At 43.3% G+C, this 17,535-nt stretch overlaps 1 protein-coding gene across 1 annotated transcript in view; it reads right to left on the bottom strand.

The window, feature by feature from the left end:
- Positions 1 to 3,034, bottom strand: part of LOC115145346 (leptin receptor-like) — an 87,683-nt gene extending 84,649 nt beyond the window's left edge. The window contains exon 1 of the mRNA XM_029686846.2: positions 2,774 to 3,034. The gene's annotated coding sequence lies outside the window, so the exon portion shown is untranslated. The remainder of the gene's footprint in view (positions 1 to 2,773) is intronic.
- Between the last annotated feature and the right edge of the window lie 14,501 nt (positions 3,035 to 17,535).

Raw genomic sequence — 17,535 nt, 5'->3', positions numbered from 1 at the left:
GAGCAGGACAGAAGCTAGCTGTACTCCGGCTACATCAGGGTTCTACCCTACAGAGTGCTGTTGAGGTTACAGTAGACCTTCATTACAAGCAATGTGTTTTAATCAATTATTTGGTGACGTGAATATATTTAGTATAGTTCTATCTAAAAAGGTTAACTTTTAACGTTTCACTATTACACAATTTTTTATAAAAACTAACTTTCTTCCAAATTAAGGAAAAGCAAGAGAGAGAGAGATATATTTGGTTGTATTTGTTTTTACTTTCACTTTCACTTAGCTATCAGATGCAGCTTTCTAGTTTAGCCTACTCAAACACCCGGCTCAAACAGAGAGGGATGCTATGTTAGCTAGCCTACTCAAACACCCAGCTCAAACAGAGAGGGATGCTATGTTAGCTAGCCTACTCAAACACCCAGCTCAAACAGAGAGGGATGCTATGTTAGCTAGCCTACTCAAACACCCAGCTCAAACAGAGAGGGATGCTATGTTAGCTAGCCTACTCAAACACCTGGCTAAAACAGAGATGGATGCTATATTAGCTAGCCTACTCAAACACCTGGCTAAAACAGAGAGGGATGCTATGTTAGCTAGCTGGCTATGGCTATCCAACACTGGAACTCTTCCAAGTCAAGTTAAGCTTTTGGTTTTATTAATTTATTGCCACCGGGGCCAACCAGTGCAACTACTAAACTGATTTCTGACCGTACACTGTAATGCATGATTGTAGCATGTTAACTAACACATTAGTTCAAGTAGCTATGTTGACTATGACGTTAATATGGTGACAACGATGCAGGCTATGTGTAGCAGTTAGCGGTCATGATATGGCTTAGAAAGGTTTTACAGTCTGGTCACAGACAGCTGATTTGTCGTGCACTGAAGTCCACAAGCGAAGAGAAAAAGTGAGAGGAGAGGGCGTGATCATGCTGTTTTTTTATGTGGCTGCTATGACTTTGTCCAATGGAAAGTCTCCTTTTCAACTTTTGGACTAATGATTACACCCTAAATCAGTTAGATGTGCACCTACGTTGTAAACTTTCATTCATTGGCTAGGTTGTAGCAACCTCATGATGAGTATCATGTAGTGGCCTAAACCTATCGATGTTACATTGAACTGGGTGAATGGAATATAAATGACATCGACAACGACTGCCACTGCCACTGCCACACACACACACACACACACACACACACACACACACACACACACACACACACACACACACGCTACACACACATCACAACTGCTGCTGCCAGTCTCTTGTTATGATCGATAAATACTGCACAATTTAAACACATGCTCCCCAATCCCCCCTTCCTCTAAATATGAGAGGGTGACACAACAGTAGTAGGCTTGATTACCAACAACGATGAGATAGCCTACAGGGAGGAGGTGGGGGCTCTAGGAGTGTGGTGCCAGGAAAACAACCTCTCACTAAGGAGATGATAGTGGACTACAGGAAACAGCAGAGGGAGCACCCCCCCCCCCCCCATCCATATCAACGAGACCGCAGTGGAGAAGGTGGAAAGCTTCAAGTTCCTCGGCGTACATATCACGTCCAAACTGAAATGGTCCACCCACACAGACAGTGTGGTGAAAAAGGCGCAACAGAGCTTCTTAAACCTCAGGAGGCTAAAGAAATTTGGCTTAACACCTAAAACCATCACAAACGTTTACAGATGCACAATTGAGAGCATCATGTCGGGCTGTATCACCGCCTGGTACCGCAAACTGCAACGCCCACAACCGCAGGGCTCTCCAGGGGGTGGTGCGGTCTGCCCAGCGCATTACCGGGGACAACATTCCTGCCCTCCTGGACACCTACAGCACCCGATGCCATAGGAAGGCCAAAAAGATCATCAAGGACACCAACCACCAGAGCCACGGCCTGTTCACCCCGCTATCATCCAGAAGGCGAGGTCAGTACAGGTGCATCAACGCTGGGACCAAGAGACTGAAAAACAGCTTCTATCTCAAGGCCATCAGACTGCTAAACAGCCATCACTAGCACATGAGAGGCTATAGGATATGCCTATAGACATAGATTAGGAATCTCTGGCCACTTTTATAAATGGATCACTAGCCACTTTAATCATGTTTCCGTATCTAGCATTACTCATCTCATACGCATAAACTGAACTCCACAATATTCTGTTATCTTAGTCACTTTTAAATTGTGTTTACATATTGCATCACCCATCTCATATGACCAATACATTTGATTTGAAGATAAGACTAAAAATGGTGCATTCCTGTATTATACTTATGCTAAAAATGTTCATTCTACTGGGATATTTACTTTGTTTATATTTTATTATTTATTATTATTGTTGCATTGTCGAAAATGAACGTGCAAGTAAACAACTCGTGGACGTGTATACCATGTGTATCCCGTACATACGACTAATAAAACTTCAAACTTGAAATTGCAAATGGCTATAAGAGTTTGTTTAACTTGCAATCTTTAACCAGAAATAAATGTAGGCCTATGCATATGTAGGCTATAGGCAAACAGCCTGGATAAATGAGAAGACTCAAACAAAGGCATTTGTTTAAACACTTTATGGATAAGCAGAAACAAATCTGCAGTAGCCTTTCTTCCCAGTTGAGAGACTTCAAGAGAGATCAAGATGAGGATCCGCTTGCGTTCTCACACCTGGACCACAAATATTCATGGTATGTTGTGGTGATCTTGAGAGTTGCGGATAGTAGTCTAGGCTATATCTCACAAAAAAAATGTCAAAGTGAAAAATAATTAATAGTTTTCCTTACTTGATATCTTGGTTCCTCTCTGAATCGCCACTGTCCCGCACAGTAACCGATAGTTATCCGGTCCGGGAATCACTAGGGTACAAATACCGAAGTTTGAGTCTTTATAAGTAGCCAATAGTTTGCCTCGATCTATCACAAATACAAATGAGAGATAATACGTTACATTGTTATAGACTGTATAAAAAAGAACGGTTATAACATTGTTGGAAGGCAGCTACAGTTCCTTATCATTCAAGTCCGGTGTGTCTCACCAGAGCTGTCCCCTATACCCGATATGAAAGTTACTGAAAGGCGCCACAACGAACGCTATACTCTATTTGGAGAAGGGAGTGGCGTGAGCCAATACCGTCACCGGAACAATCCCGCACCAAATAATAACACTTGCAATACGCATTAAAAGCACTATTATAATAAAAAAACATGTTCAATACAACATAACATTATTAACAAATCACAATTAAGTAGAAATTTGTCTAATACAAATACAACGTATTAATATAATTTTGCCCCATAGGCATTTTCATTAACATAATCATTAAAAACGGGAACAATTATCATGAAATTGCTTATGAGTACGATGTCACATTATTAAAATGGAAAAAGGTTCATTATGTTTAGGCCTATATTTACCTTACATCAGTGGAGTGATCTCATCCTCAAGGTGATGTCATAGGACAATTTCATAGCTGATTCATGGAAAGTTTGTAGCCTCAGTAAACATTTCGTATTTTGTGTAGTTAATGGGTAGCTGAAAGCTATAGTCTACACGTGTAATTCATGGTAGTTGTGTTAGTCTAACTGGCATATAGTAGACAGGAATAATAATTCATATTTTACCATATTTTTCTAAAGGGATGCATGCTTATGGACTAATGTTTACCACCCTGAGGTGATAGTTCTTTATCACATTATTCTATAATATTAATCATATTCCCTTGAAATTCCCTTCAAATCTTCTCCCAAAAACAACCTGGGGGATAGCTATTGTAGCTATTATTGTCGGATGAAGCATAAACCGAAGGATTACATTGATGTTTGCGTCACCCAAAACAAAGATCAGGGAAGAAGAAGAAGCAAGGACACCAGTCTCCAGGCTCTGTTGTACTGTTCTCTGCAAAATAACAAGAGACAACCCTGCCTGGAATTGACAAATGAACCTCGCACTATGGAGGTGGATAGCTGATAGCTGGATAGCTCACCAAAGTCGAATTTCAGTCCTGAGCAACCTGAACAACCCATTTAAAATCTGTCCATCCCAGACCCCGTAGTGTCACTGGATCCGAAAGTAAATAGACAGACAGGGTGTATATCAGGGTCTCAATGCCTGGCATGAATGGACAGTCCCAGCCGTTCTGATTTAAAGTGAGGACAGAGGGTTCTGTCCCAACTCCTCTCTCAAAGAGCCACTGCAGTTGGTCAGAGAGATTTCTCATCAGTGTTGAAGTCCTGAAACTAGTTTCTCTCACCATAGTAACTGGCCAAAAGCACAGTGTAGACTACAGATCAAAGGAGAGGGAAGAAGTTCCCACAGCCTAAAATATGAAGCTTATCTCTTCAATCTCATATGATCTCCGTAGACTAATTCTTCAGATTAGAAACATATTTATTTGATCAAACAGGTGTTTTATTATACTTTTTATTAGACAGAAATGATTCTGAACAGTGCATCTTCTCACAGTGTACGCACACACAAACCCCCCTCCCGAAGTAGTGGTTCCCCTCTGCAAGGGCCGTGGCTTTTGTGGAGCGATGTGTAACGATGCTTCGTGGGTGACTGTTGTCTGTGTGCAGAGAGTAGGGGTAGGGTGCGAGGGGACGGACTAAAGTTATACTGTTACATAAACATGATAAATATCAGATCACATGACAAATGTACACAATAGGTAATATATCCTACCTCTACCTGGTCCTCTGTGAGGCAGTAAAGTCATTAGATACTACATGTGGATAATAATAATTCATCTAGGATAATTCATCTCTAATTCCCTGGGCGATTCAGTATGAGAGGCACACAGCCAAAGCAGAGGTAGGTGTTTGTTCCCTGACAGAGATGACAGTCTGCTTTATCAGTAAAACACAGTGCGACGCCTGGAGCCTAGTCCTTGTGTAACAAAAGACTGTTTTGCATGTAAGGACACAAAACTATTTTTTCCACCTTTTCACAAAATCTTCTAAATGTTTTCCTTGTCTAACAGTCAGCAGATGTGGTTGCATTGTCAAGTTTGACTTTGACAGATCTTTGTGTGTCTGTGTGTGCGCGTGTGCATGTGCGTGTGCGTGCGTGCGTGCGTGTGTGTGTGTGTGTGTTTCAAGATTCTACGTTTATTCGCGACATGCACAGGATACAACAGGTGTAAAACACTACAGTGACATTCTTACTTGAGAGCTCTTGCAGTGATGATAATAATAAAACATCACATTTTTTTAAAAACACACAGAGGAAGCACAATATAACTTGAAGAAACATGAGAATGCAAGTATATACAGGTCAATGGCAGTACCTTATTCAATGTGCAGGGGTACTGGAGTGGTTGAGGTGTATACATACAAAGTGACTGGTATTAGGATGTACAGTGCCTTCAGAAAGTATTCACACCCCTTGATTTGTCCCACATTTTGTTGTGTTACAGCCTGAAGTTAACATTTATTAAATGGAGATGTTGTGTCACTGGCCTACACACAATACCCCATGATGTCACTGGCCTACACACAGTACCCCATGATGTCACTGGCCTACACACAATACCCCATGATGTCACTGGCCTACACACAATACCCCATGATGTCCAAGTAGAATGAAGTTTTTATACATTTTTTCTAATTAATTAATTATTCATGCTTACCAAGACGATATTGAATGTTCCTGAGTGGCCTAGTCATAGTTTTGACTTAAATGGGCTTAAATATCTATGGCAAGACTCGCAAATGGCTGTCTAGCAAAGATCAACAACCAACTTGACAGAGCTTAAAGAATTTTTAAAAGAATAATGTACAAATATTGTACAATCCAGGTATGCAAATCTCTGTCATTTCTGCCTCCTGGTATCACCTCCTGGTACGGCAACTGCACTGCATGCGACCGCAGGGCTCTCCAGAAGGTATCCTGTCGGGCTGTATCACCTCCTGGTAAGGCAACTGCACTGCATGCGACCGCAGGGCTCTCCAGAAGGTATCCTGTCGGGCTGTATCACCTCCTGGTACGGCAACTGCACTGCATGCGACCGCAGGGCTCTCCAGAAGGTAGTGAGGTCTGCACAACGCATCACCGGGGGCAAACTAACTGCCCTCAAGGACAGCTGTAGCACACAATGTCACAGGAAGGCCAAAAAGATCATCAAGGTGCATCAAAGCTGGGACCGAGAGACTGAAAAACAGCTTCTATCTCAAGGCCATGAGAGTGTTGAACAGCCATCACTAACATTGAGTGGCTGTTGCCAACATACAGACTCAATCTCTAGCCACTTTAATAATGAATAATTGATGTAATAAATGTATCACTAGTCACTTAAACAATGCCACTTTATATATACCCTACATTACTCATCTCATATGCATATACTATACTCTATACCATCTACTGCATCTTGCCTATGCCGTTCGTCCATCGCTCATCCATATATTTATATGTACATATTCTTAATCATTCCTTTACACTAGTGTGTATAAGGTAGTTGAGAAATTGTTAGATTACTTGTTAGATATTACTGCACGGCTGGAACTAGAAGCACAAGCATTTCGCTACACTCGCATTAACATCTGCTAACTCTGTGTATGTGATAAAATTTGATTTGATTTGGGTGGTGGACCATTCTTGATACACACAGGAAACTATTGAACAGGAAATACCCAGCAGCATTGCAAACCGGTGCACCTGTACTTACTACCATACCCCGTTCAAAGGCACATAAATATTTTGTCTTGCCCATTTACCCTCTGAACAGTGCACAAACTCATAGCAACACCATCATCCCAGAAACCCTAGACCCAGATCCACGGATGATGCAATCTCCATTGCACTCAACACTGTCCTTTCCAACCTGGACAAAAGGAACACCTATGTGAGAATGCTGTTCATTGACTACAGCTCAGCGTTCAACACCATAGTGCCCTCAAAGCTCATCACTAAGCTAAGGACACTTGGACTAAACACCTCCCTCTGCAAAAAACGGGCCGCCCCCCAGGTGGTAAGGGTAGGCAACAACATATCTGCCACACTGATCCTCAACACGGGGGCATCTCAGAGTGCGATCTTAGTCCCCTCCTGTACTCCCTGTTAACCCATGAATGCGTGGCCAAGACGACTCCAACACCATCATTGAGTTTGCCGAGGACATAACGGTGGTAGGCCTGATCACCGACAACAATGAGACAGCCTATAGAGAGGAGGTCAGATACCTGGCAGTGTGGTGCAAGGACAACATCCTCTCCCTCAACGTGATCAAGACAAAGGAGATGATCGTGGACTACAGAAAAAGGAGAGCAGAGCACTCCCCCATTCTGGCATGGAAAGAGCAGGTGTTCTTAGTGCATAAGTGTTGCTTTCCACTTTCTGAAGGACCGAGTTTTGAAATCAGTGGAAATAGAGTATGAGGAGATGGAGAAAACACCTGTCTCCAGATTACATCTTCAAACTAAGGGCAACCATGGCATCCGTGACAAGGAGAAGCTTCCATCCATGATGTATACGGGTAAGATAGTCTAACTAGCTACATTTTCAGATATGCCACGTTTCAAATTTGAGCTAACTAGCTAACCTTGGTTAGCTACCTGTAGATTCATGCAGGGTACTAACACCATGAGCTGGGATAATGGTTCATTGTTTACCTAGCTAGCTAACATTGAACCTGGTTGGTTAGCTACCTGTAGGTTCATGCAGGGTACTAACACCATGAGCTGGGATAATGGTTCATTGTTTACCTAGCTAGCTAACATTGAACCTGGTTGGTTAGCTACCTGTAGGTTCATGCAGGGTACTAACACCATGAGCTGGGATAATGGTTCATTGTTTACCTAGCTAGCTAACATTGAACCTGGTTGGTTAGCTACCTGTAGATTCATGCAGGGTACTAACACCATGAGCTGGGATAATGGTTCATTGTTTACCTAGCTAGCTAACATTGAACCTGGTTGGTTAGCTACCTGTAGGTTCATGCAGGGTACTAACACCATGAGCTGGGATAATGGTTCATTGTTTATCTAGCTAGCTAACATTGAACCTGGTTGGTTAGCTACCTGTAGGTTCATGCAGGGTACTAACACCATGAGCTGGGATAATGGTTCATTGTTTACCTAGCTAGCTAACATTGAACCTGGTTGGTTAGCTACCTGTAGATTCATGCAGGGTACTAACACCATGAGCTGGGATAATGGTTCATTGTTTACCTAGCTAGCTAACATTGAACCTGGTTGGTTAGCTACCTGTAAATTCATGCAGGGTACTAACACCATGAGTTGGGATAATGGTTCATTGTTTACCTAGCTAGCTAACATTGAACCTGGTTGGTTAGCTACCTGTAGGTTCATGCAGGGTACTAACACCATGAGCTGGGATAATGGTTCATTGTTTACCTAGCTAGCTAACATTGAACCTGGTTGGTTAGCTACCTGTAGATTCATGCAGGGTACTAACACCATGAGCTGGGATAATGGTTCATTGTTTACCTAGCTAGCTAACATTGAACCTGGTTGGTTAGCTACCTGTAGATTCATGCAGGGTACTAACACCATGAGCTGGGATAATGGTTCATTGTTTACCTAGCTAGCTAACATTGAACCTGGTTGGTTAGCTACCTGTAGATTCATGCAGGGTACTAACACCATGAGCTGGGATAATGGTTCATTGTTTACCTAGCTAGCTAACATTGAACCTGGTTGGTTAGCTACCTGCAGATTCATGCAGGGTACTAACACCATGAGCTGGGATAATGGTTCATTGTTTACCTAGCTAGCTAACATTGAACCTGGTTGGTTAGCTACCTGTAGATTCATGCAGGGTACTAACACCATGAGCTGGGATAATGGTTCATTGTTTACCTAGCTAGCTACATGGTTGCAGTCACCAACTCTCTGGATAACATAAAAACGAGTTTCACCTGTCTTGTTCTTGTCTTCACCCCCCACCAGGTGTCTCCCATTTTTCCCAATTATCCCCTCTGTATTTATACCTGCATTTTTTGTTTGTCTGTTGCTAGTTCATCTTGCCTTGTCAGGTCATTCCATCGTGTTTCCCATTTTTTCTGTTTCTCAAGTTTTGTTTTCTAGTCTTCCCGGTTCTGACCATTCTGCCTGTCCTGACCCTGATCCTGCCTGCTGTTCTGTCCCTGATTGACTCTGACTTGGATTACTGACCTCTGCCTGCCCTTAACCTGCCATTTGCCTGCCCCCTGTTTTAAAAGACTTTCTGAGATTATAACTGTCTGCTTCCTGTGTCTGGGTTTTATCCTGAGTCGTGATAGTACGAACTGACCATGACTGACCCGGCAGACTGGGACCAGCTCCTCCCAAGGAGCCACCATTGGAAGACAAGGAGCTACTTCAAAACCTTATGAAAGCACTCCAGATCTTAGCGGAAAAGCCAATACCATGCTTTCAATGCATTGCTGGAGCAATTACGCCGATAATCTACTAGGCAGCAAACCACTTTGCAAACCCCCCAGACTCTCAGTAATCCCGCTACCAGCGGTGCTTCTACCCAGCCTACTCTGGCTTCCCGGGAACCCCGCTTACCTCCTTCGGAGCGCTACGCTGAAGATTCCCGAACCTGCCAGGCATTTCTCTTCCAGTGCTCCCTCTCTTCAAGCTGCAGCCCTCTTTGTTTCACTTGGATCGCTAGAAGATAGCTTACCTGATAACGCTGATATCCGGGAGGGCATTCGCCTGGTCTACGGAGTGGGAGCAGCAAGTTTGTGGCCGTGGTTAGAAAGGTGTTCGATTCACCGTTGTCCGGGAGAGAGGCTGCTCGGAAGCTACTTCAACTGTGTCAAGACTTCCATAGTGTGGCCTCCCGGGTGGCGCAGTGGTCTAGGGCACTGCATCGCAGCGCTAGCTCTGTCGCAGCCAGCCGCGACCGGGAGGTCCGTGGGGCGAAGCACATTTGGCCTAGTGTCGTAGGGATATCCTTGTCTCATCGCGCACCTGCAACTCCTGTGGCGGGCCGGGCAAAAGTCACCAGGTGCACGGTGTTTCCTCTGACACATTGGTGCGTATGGCTTCCGAGTTGGAGACGCGCTGTGTTAAGAAGCAGTGCAGCTTGGTTGGGTTGTGTTTTGGAGGACGCATGGCTTTCGACCTTTGTCTCTCCCGAGCCTGTACGGGAGTTGTAGCGATGAGACAAGATAGTAATTACTAACAATTGGATACCATGAATTTGGGGGTAAAATGTACACATTTTAAAAAGACTTCCGTAGTGTGGCAGACTACGCGTTAGATTTTCGCACTTTGGCCGCAGAGAGTGCCTGGAACCTGGAATCTCAGTTCGACACATTCCTTCATGGATTATCGGAGTTGTTTAAAGATGTTTAAAGATGAGCTAGCAGCCAGGGAGCTTCCCATGGACCTCAACTCTCTCATAGCCTTGACCATGCTCGATGGGCGGTAAGAGGGAGAGGAGGTCTGTTGCCGGTTATACTCCCTCGTCAAAGGCTCCCAGCTCACCTCAAAGGAATCCCAGAAGTCACCCGAGTTCCCTCGGGAATCACAGAGGGCTGTCGACTCGCCTCCTCCGGTACCCATGCAACTGGGCAGGGCTAGATTGTCTCCTGCTGAACACTTATGCAGAGTGAGCACCGAGAGCTGTCTGTATTGTGGAACGACAGTACATTACATTTCTACATGTCCATTAAAAGACCAGGCTCATCAGTAGGTACTAGTACCCCAAGCCAAATCTCTCATTCCCATGAACGTCAGTGCGCTGGATGATAGTACATAGAGCCATGACTACATGGAACTCTATTCCACATCAAGTAACTAATGCAAGCAGTGAAATTAGATTTAAAAAACAGATAAAAAATACACCTTATGGAACAGCGGGGACTGTGAAGCAACACAAACATGGGCACAGACACATGCATACACACACTCACACGATAACATACACACTACACACACACGTGGTAGTGGTGGAGTAGGGGCCTGAGGGCACACAGTGTGTTGTGAAATCTGTTAATGTATTGTAATGTTTTTAAAATTGTATAAACTGCCTTGGCAGCAGCTAATGGGGATCCAAAATAAAAACAAATGATCTCTAATATTCTGAACCGTTTTCTCCATATATTCTAGGAAGTCTGTCGAGAAAATTTGAATGAATGAAACACCAACTTTAAAGGTATTAAAGGCTTTAGGGTTCCCGAGTGCCGCAGCGGTCTAAGTCACTGCATCTCAGTGCTAGAGGCGTCCCTGCGGACCCTGGTTCAATTCCAGGCTGTATCACAACTGGCTGTGATTGGGAGTGCCATAGGGCGGCGCACAATTGGCCCAGCGTCGTTAGGGTTTGGCCGGGGTAGATCATCATTGTAAATAAAGATTTGTTCTTTACTGACTTGCCTCGTTAAATAAAGGTTACATTTAAAAAATAGATACAGTAAATGTACTGGAAACCCTATTGAACAAAAACTCCACGAGCAAATCTGTTGGCCAGCAAGTGAGAGGGTTTTCAGCAGTTGAATTACACGGCCTGTGAAGCCTGTTACACACCTCGATAAGGTAAGTCTCAATACTAACTACAGAGAATTGCGTAGGGAAGTTGTACATTTGTCTGAATTAGGTCCCACGTGCATAGTCAAATAAATAAACAGTCGAAACAAATAAACACTAGAAGACAATTCAACATGGTAGGCTTGTGTAGCCGGCAGTGTATAGTTCACTCTCAATAGGCTACACACAATCACAGTGGATAAGATCATGGTTTGGATTTGATTTGACCTAGGAGGGAGACAGTCAAAGAGCATGTGTGAGACAGTACTGTAGGCTACATTATACCAGCCAGGTCCCCCGTGATTACAAGCTTAGATTATTGGACGTCCATCCATGTCCGAGTATGTCCTGAGATGACGTGGAAACCACCCACTGACCGCCCACTAGGGGCATCAGTGAGTGTTGGGAAACATGGATGAACATCTAATTCTGATGTGAGAATGTCAGAGCTTGTTGACATTACAGTGTGTTAGAATGGGTGTCAGGATTATCCTTACATCCATAATAAGGGGGTGACATCATTCTCCTCTCACCAGGTATCATCCCACTGCATGTGAGAATGATATCATCCTCCCGGGAGAGTGGTCACATGGTGCACTGCATGCGGATTAATAATACATGAACAGGTTCCTCCATTTGAAGTGCTGAGTAGACTATAGCCTACTATAGCCGTAGCCTACTATAGCCGTAGCCTATATTAGCCGTAGCCTACTATAACCGTAGCCTATATTAGCCGTAGCCTACTATAGCCGTAGCCTATATTAGCCGTAGCCTACTATAGCCGTAGCTTATATTAGCCGTAGCCTACTATAGCCTTAGCCTATATTAGCCGTAGCCTACTATAGCCGTAGCCTATATTAGCCGTAGCCTACTATAGCCGTAGCCTATATTAGCCGTAGCCTACTATAGCCGTAGCCTATATTAGCCGTAGCCTACTATAGCCGTAGCCTATATTAGCCGTAGCCTACTATAGCCGTAGCCTATATTAGGGTCGAATATTGTCCTGGTATTTTACAAATGTTCCATCCTGAAAATAAATCACTTTTCTCCTGGGAAACTCGGTATTTCCAAAACCAGAAGTGTCATTCTAAAGCATATAAATATGTCAGGATTTGATTAGAGCTTTGATGGGCATGAAAATTCAAGCCTGATGCTACCTGAGCCTGATGTTAGCTGAGCCTGATGCTACCTGAGCCTGATGCTACCTGAGCCTGATGCTACCTGAGCCTGATGCTACCTGAGCCTGATGAGCCATAAGTTAAAGACATTTTATGAGCCCTACGTTATAGACATTTTATGAGCCCTACGTTATAGACATTTTATGAGCCCTACGTTATAGACATTTTATGAGCCCTACGTTATAGACATTTTATGAGCCCTACGTTATAGACATTTTATGAGCCCAAGGCCAAAAAAGCCCAAATGATTGTGCCGTTATCCAATAAATAGCCTATGATAAACAGTAGGCTATATGCTACTGCACATTCCTCGCAACAGGAAAACATAAAAGCCCACACTATGCTCTCTTCGTTAAATAAATGAAACAAGCACATTTTTGTGGACTGAATTATTTGGACTGGAATTACTCACCTTGTTCAAACCATGAAGCTGGCAGAGAACATGCGATGCTGGTGCAGGACATGCGGCCTACAAAGTTCATATGCTAGCGAATTTTATAAAAGATTTGAAATATAACAGGGCCTATTTTACACTATTTTATACTTAGTAGTCTGACGCAAATACTGTCATAATATTTCCCCTAGTGTTGTGCATTTTAGCCTCATCTCTCTATTGTTGCTTCATCCCTTCCAGCAGTTAGATGAAGTACATTCTGCTGCCTTTACACCAAATCCTGACACTCAACAGTAACCAGGATTCACCTGACCAAGTGATGTTTTTCCACTCCTCAATTGTCCAGTGTTGGTGATCACATGCCCACTGGAGCCACTTCTTGTTTTGAGCGGAAACCAGTGTGGTCGTCTACTGCAATAGCCCATCCATGACAAGGATCGACAAGTTGTGCATTGCGAGATGTCATCCTCACACACTTTACATTTGAGTCATTTAGCAGACACTCTTATCCAGACTGACGTACAGTAGTGAGTGCGAACATATTCATACTTTTTTCATAATGGTTCCCCATGGGAATTGAACCCACAATCCTGGCATATGCAAGCACCATGCTCTACCAACTGAGCTACACAGGACACAAGGGACAACCTGCTGTTCTACTGCGCTGTTATTTGTCTGTTTGTGGCCCTCCTGTTAGCTTGCACAATTCTTGCCATTCTCATTCGACCCCTCATCAACAAGCTGTTTTCCTCCCACAGGACTGCAGCTGACTGAATGTTTTTTGTTTGTCACACCGTTCTCGGTAAACTCTAGACACTGTCATGTGTGAAAAGCCCAGGAGTGCGGTCGTTTCCTGAGGGACTGGATCCGGGCGTGCCTGGCACCGACGATCTTGGCACGCTCAAAGTCGCTTAGGTCACTAGTTTTGAAAATTCTAACGTTCTGTCGAACAGTAAATTAAAAATGAATGCCTCGACACTTGCCTGTCTGCTTTACATAGCAAGCCAAAGCCATGTGACTTATGTGTCTTTGGGGCTATCCGTTTTTGTGAACGGGGAGATGTACCTAATAAACTGTCCGGTGTAGTTGTGTAGTTGCGTCCCAATAATGTCCCAATAATGTATCCTTTCTCCTGAAGTGGCTGGAAGGAGAGATTAGGCCCAGACTGGTGTTGGAGAGGTAAACTCAGTTTAGCAGGGTCATGACTGCAAACATGGGTAGACACATCAATTCTTTGACATACTATTGATTAATAACGTATGGAATTGTTTTATAATGTTCATACCATGGATCATGAAGCTGTTTGATTTAACATTTTAGGACCCCCTGTATGAATAAAAAAAGACAGTTGAAGTCGGACGTGTACGTACACTTAGGTTGGAGTCATTAAAACTCGTTTTTCAACCACTCCACACATTTCTTGTTAACAAACTACAGTTTTGGCAAGTCGGTTAGGACATCTACTTTGTGCATGACACAAGCTATGTGACTGACTATTTCACTTATAATTCACTGGATCACAATTCCAGTGGGTCAGAAGTTTACATACAGTAAGTTGACTGTGAAAAGGATGTCATGGCTTTAGAAGCTTCTGATAGGCTAATTGACATAATTTGAGTCAATTGGAGGTGTACCTGTCAATGTATTTCAAGGCCTACCTAAAATTGTAGACCTCCACAAGTCTGGTTCATCCTTAGGAGCAATTTCCAAATGCCTGAAGGTACCACGTTCATCTGTACAAACAATATTACGCATGTACAAACACCATGGGACCACGCAGCCGTCATACCTCTCAGGGAAGAGACGTGTTCTGTCTCCTAGAGATGAACATACTTTGGTGCGAAAAGTGCAAATCAATCCCAGAACAACAGCAAAGGACCTTGTGAAGATGCTGGAGGAAACAGGTACAAAAGCATCTATATCCACAGTAAATCGAGTCCTATATCGACATAACCTGAAAGGCCGCTCAGCAAGGAAGAAGACACTGCTCCAAAACCGCATAAAAAAGCTAGACTACAGTTTGCAACTGCAGATGGGGACAAAGATCATACTTTTTGGAGAAATGTCCTCTGGTCTGATGAAACAAAAATAGAACTGTTTGGCCATAATGACCATCGTTATGTTTGGAGGATGAAGGGGGAGTCTTGCAAGCTGAAGAAGACCATCCCAACCGTGAAGCACTGGGGTGGCAGCATCATGTTGTGGGGGTGCTTTGCTGCAGGAGGGCCTGGTGCACTTCACAAAATAGATGGCGTCATAAGGAAGAAAAGTTATGTGGATATCCCGGCTCCGGGATGCTGGCCTTCTAGGCAGTGTTCCTCTGTCCAGTGTCTGTATTATTTTGCCCATCTTAATCTTTTGTTTTTATTGCCCAGTCTGAGAAATTGCTTTTTCTTTGCAACTCTGCCTAGAAGGCCAGCATCCCGAGTCGCCTCTTCACTGTTGACGTTGAGACAGGTGTTTTGCGGGCACTATTTAATGAAGCTGACAGTTGGGGACTTCTAAGGTGTCTGTTTCTCAAACTAGACACTCTAATGTATTTGTCCTCTTGCTCAGTTAATAGTAGTAGGAATAGTAGTAATAGTCAAAATCACATTTTATTTGTCACATGCTTCGTAAACAACAGGTGTAGACTGACAGTGAAATGTTTCCTTACTGGCCCTTCTCACAATTCAGAGAGAGAAAAAAAGTAAATAGAAGAAAAAATAGTAGTTGGACTGCTAAAAGTCTTTACTTCCTGTGCATAGCTTGGAGATTAAGTGTCTGGTGCGCAAGACTACTCTAGCAAGGGCTTTACAATTTTCCAATATTCCAACTAGTGCTCTGACCTGAATGAATGAATAAGAGGTTGAAACACATAACAGTAACATTTGTTTATTACATTGGAGGGTTCAGGGAAGGAACTTTAATTATGGCATGGCTGAGATAAACACTGCTGTCTGACTCAGAGGAAGTAGCAGACAAGAAAAACAGCTCTCATACAAAAGCAATTTAACCAAAACATCTCCCGGAACTAAACAACTTAAAGAATGGAGGCTTAAAAGACCTGTATTTAATTGCAATGCATTTGTTCCCAATTACAATCCCATAAGACTTATTGGATATTGGTTTAAATTTACATTTCAAAAGAACACCCTGTTTAGGCTAATCTTTCCTCTAAAGTATGAATACATAATGCGATCGAGCACACTGATAAACCATACAGAAAAAGAAGGACACTGTTGACTAGCTAGCTACGACTCCAGTACACATGTAAGCCTATTGTTGGGGAATAATCAGAATTAGTTGGTAACATAGGTAAGATGTTTTATATTCATCATATGTTTGTCAGTTACTTCTCATCAGAATGTTTATTTTTGTATAATACTCAAATCAAATCAAATTGTATTTGTCACATACACATGGTTAGCAGATGTTAATGCGAGTGTAGCGAAATGCTTGTGCTTCTAGTTCCGACAATGCAGTAATAACCAACAAGCAATCTAACTAACAATTCCAAAACTACTGTCTTATACACAGTGTAAGGGGATAAATAATATGTACATAAAGATATATGAATGAGTGATGGTACAGAGCAGCATAGGCAAGATACAGTAGATGGTATCGAGTACAGTATATACATATGAGATGAGTATTTAAACAAAGTGGCATAGTTAAAGTGGCTAGTGATACATGTATTACATAAAGATGCAGTAGATGATATAGAGTACAGTATATACGTATACATATGAGATGAATAATGTAGGGTATGTAAACATTATATTAGGTAGCATTGTTTAAAGTGGCTAGTGATATATTTTACATAATTTCCCATCAATTCCCATTATTAAAGTGGCTGGAGTTGAGTCAGTGTGTTGGCAGCAGCCACTCAATGTTAGTGGTGGCTGTTTAACAGTCTGATGGCCTTGAGATAGAAGCTGTTTTTCAGTCTCTCGGTCCCAGCTTTGATGCACCTGTACTGACCTCGCCTTCTGGATGATAGGGGTGAACAGGCAGTGGCTCGGGTGGTTGTTGTCCTTGATGATCTTTATGGCCTTCCTGTAACATCGGGTGGTGTAGGTGTCCTGGAGGGCAGGTAGATTGCCCCCGGTGATGCGTTGTGCAGACCTCACTACCCTCTGGAGAGCCTTACGGTTGTGGGCGGAGCAGTTGCCGTACCAGGCGGTGATACAGCCCGCCAGGATGCTCTCGATTGTGCATCTGTAGAAGTTTATGAGTGCTTTTGGTGACAAGCCGAATTTCTTCAGCCTCCTGAGGTTGAAGAGGCGCTGCTGCGCCTTCTTCACGATGCTGTCTGTGTGAGTGGACCAATTCAGTTTGTCTGTGATGTGTATGCCGAGGAACTTAAAACCTGCTACCCTCTCCACTACTGTTCCATCGATGTGGATAGGGGGGTGTTCCCTCTGCTGGTTCCTGAAGTCCACAATCATCTCCTTAGTTTTGTTGACGTTGAGTGTGAGGTTATTTTCCTGACACCACACTCCGAGGGCCCTCACCTC

The sequence above is a fragment of the Oncorhynchus nerka genome, linkage group LG17, assembly GCF_034236695.1.
Source record: "Oncorhynchus nerka isolate Pitt River linkage group LG17, Oner_Uvic_2.0, whole genome shotgun sequence".
In the NCBI taxonomy this organism is placed as follows: domain Eukaryota; kingdom Metazoa; phylum Chordata; class Actinopteri; order Salmoniformes; family Salmonidae; genus Oncorhynchus; species Oncorhynchus nerka.
The sequence above is the reverse complement of the archived record's forward strand: the minus strand, read 5'-3'. Positions and strand labels throughout refer to the sequence as shown.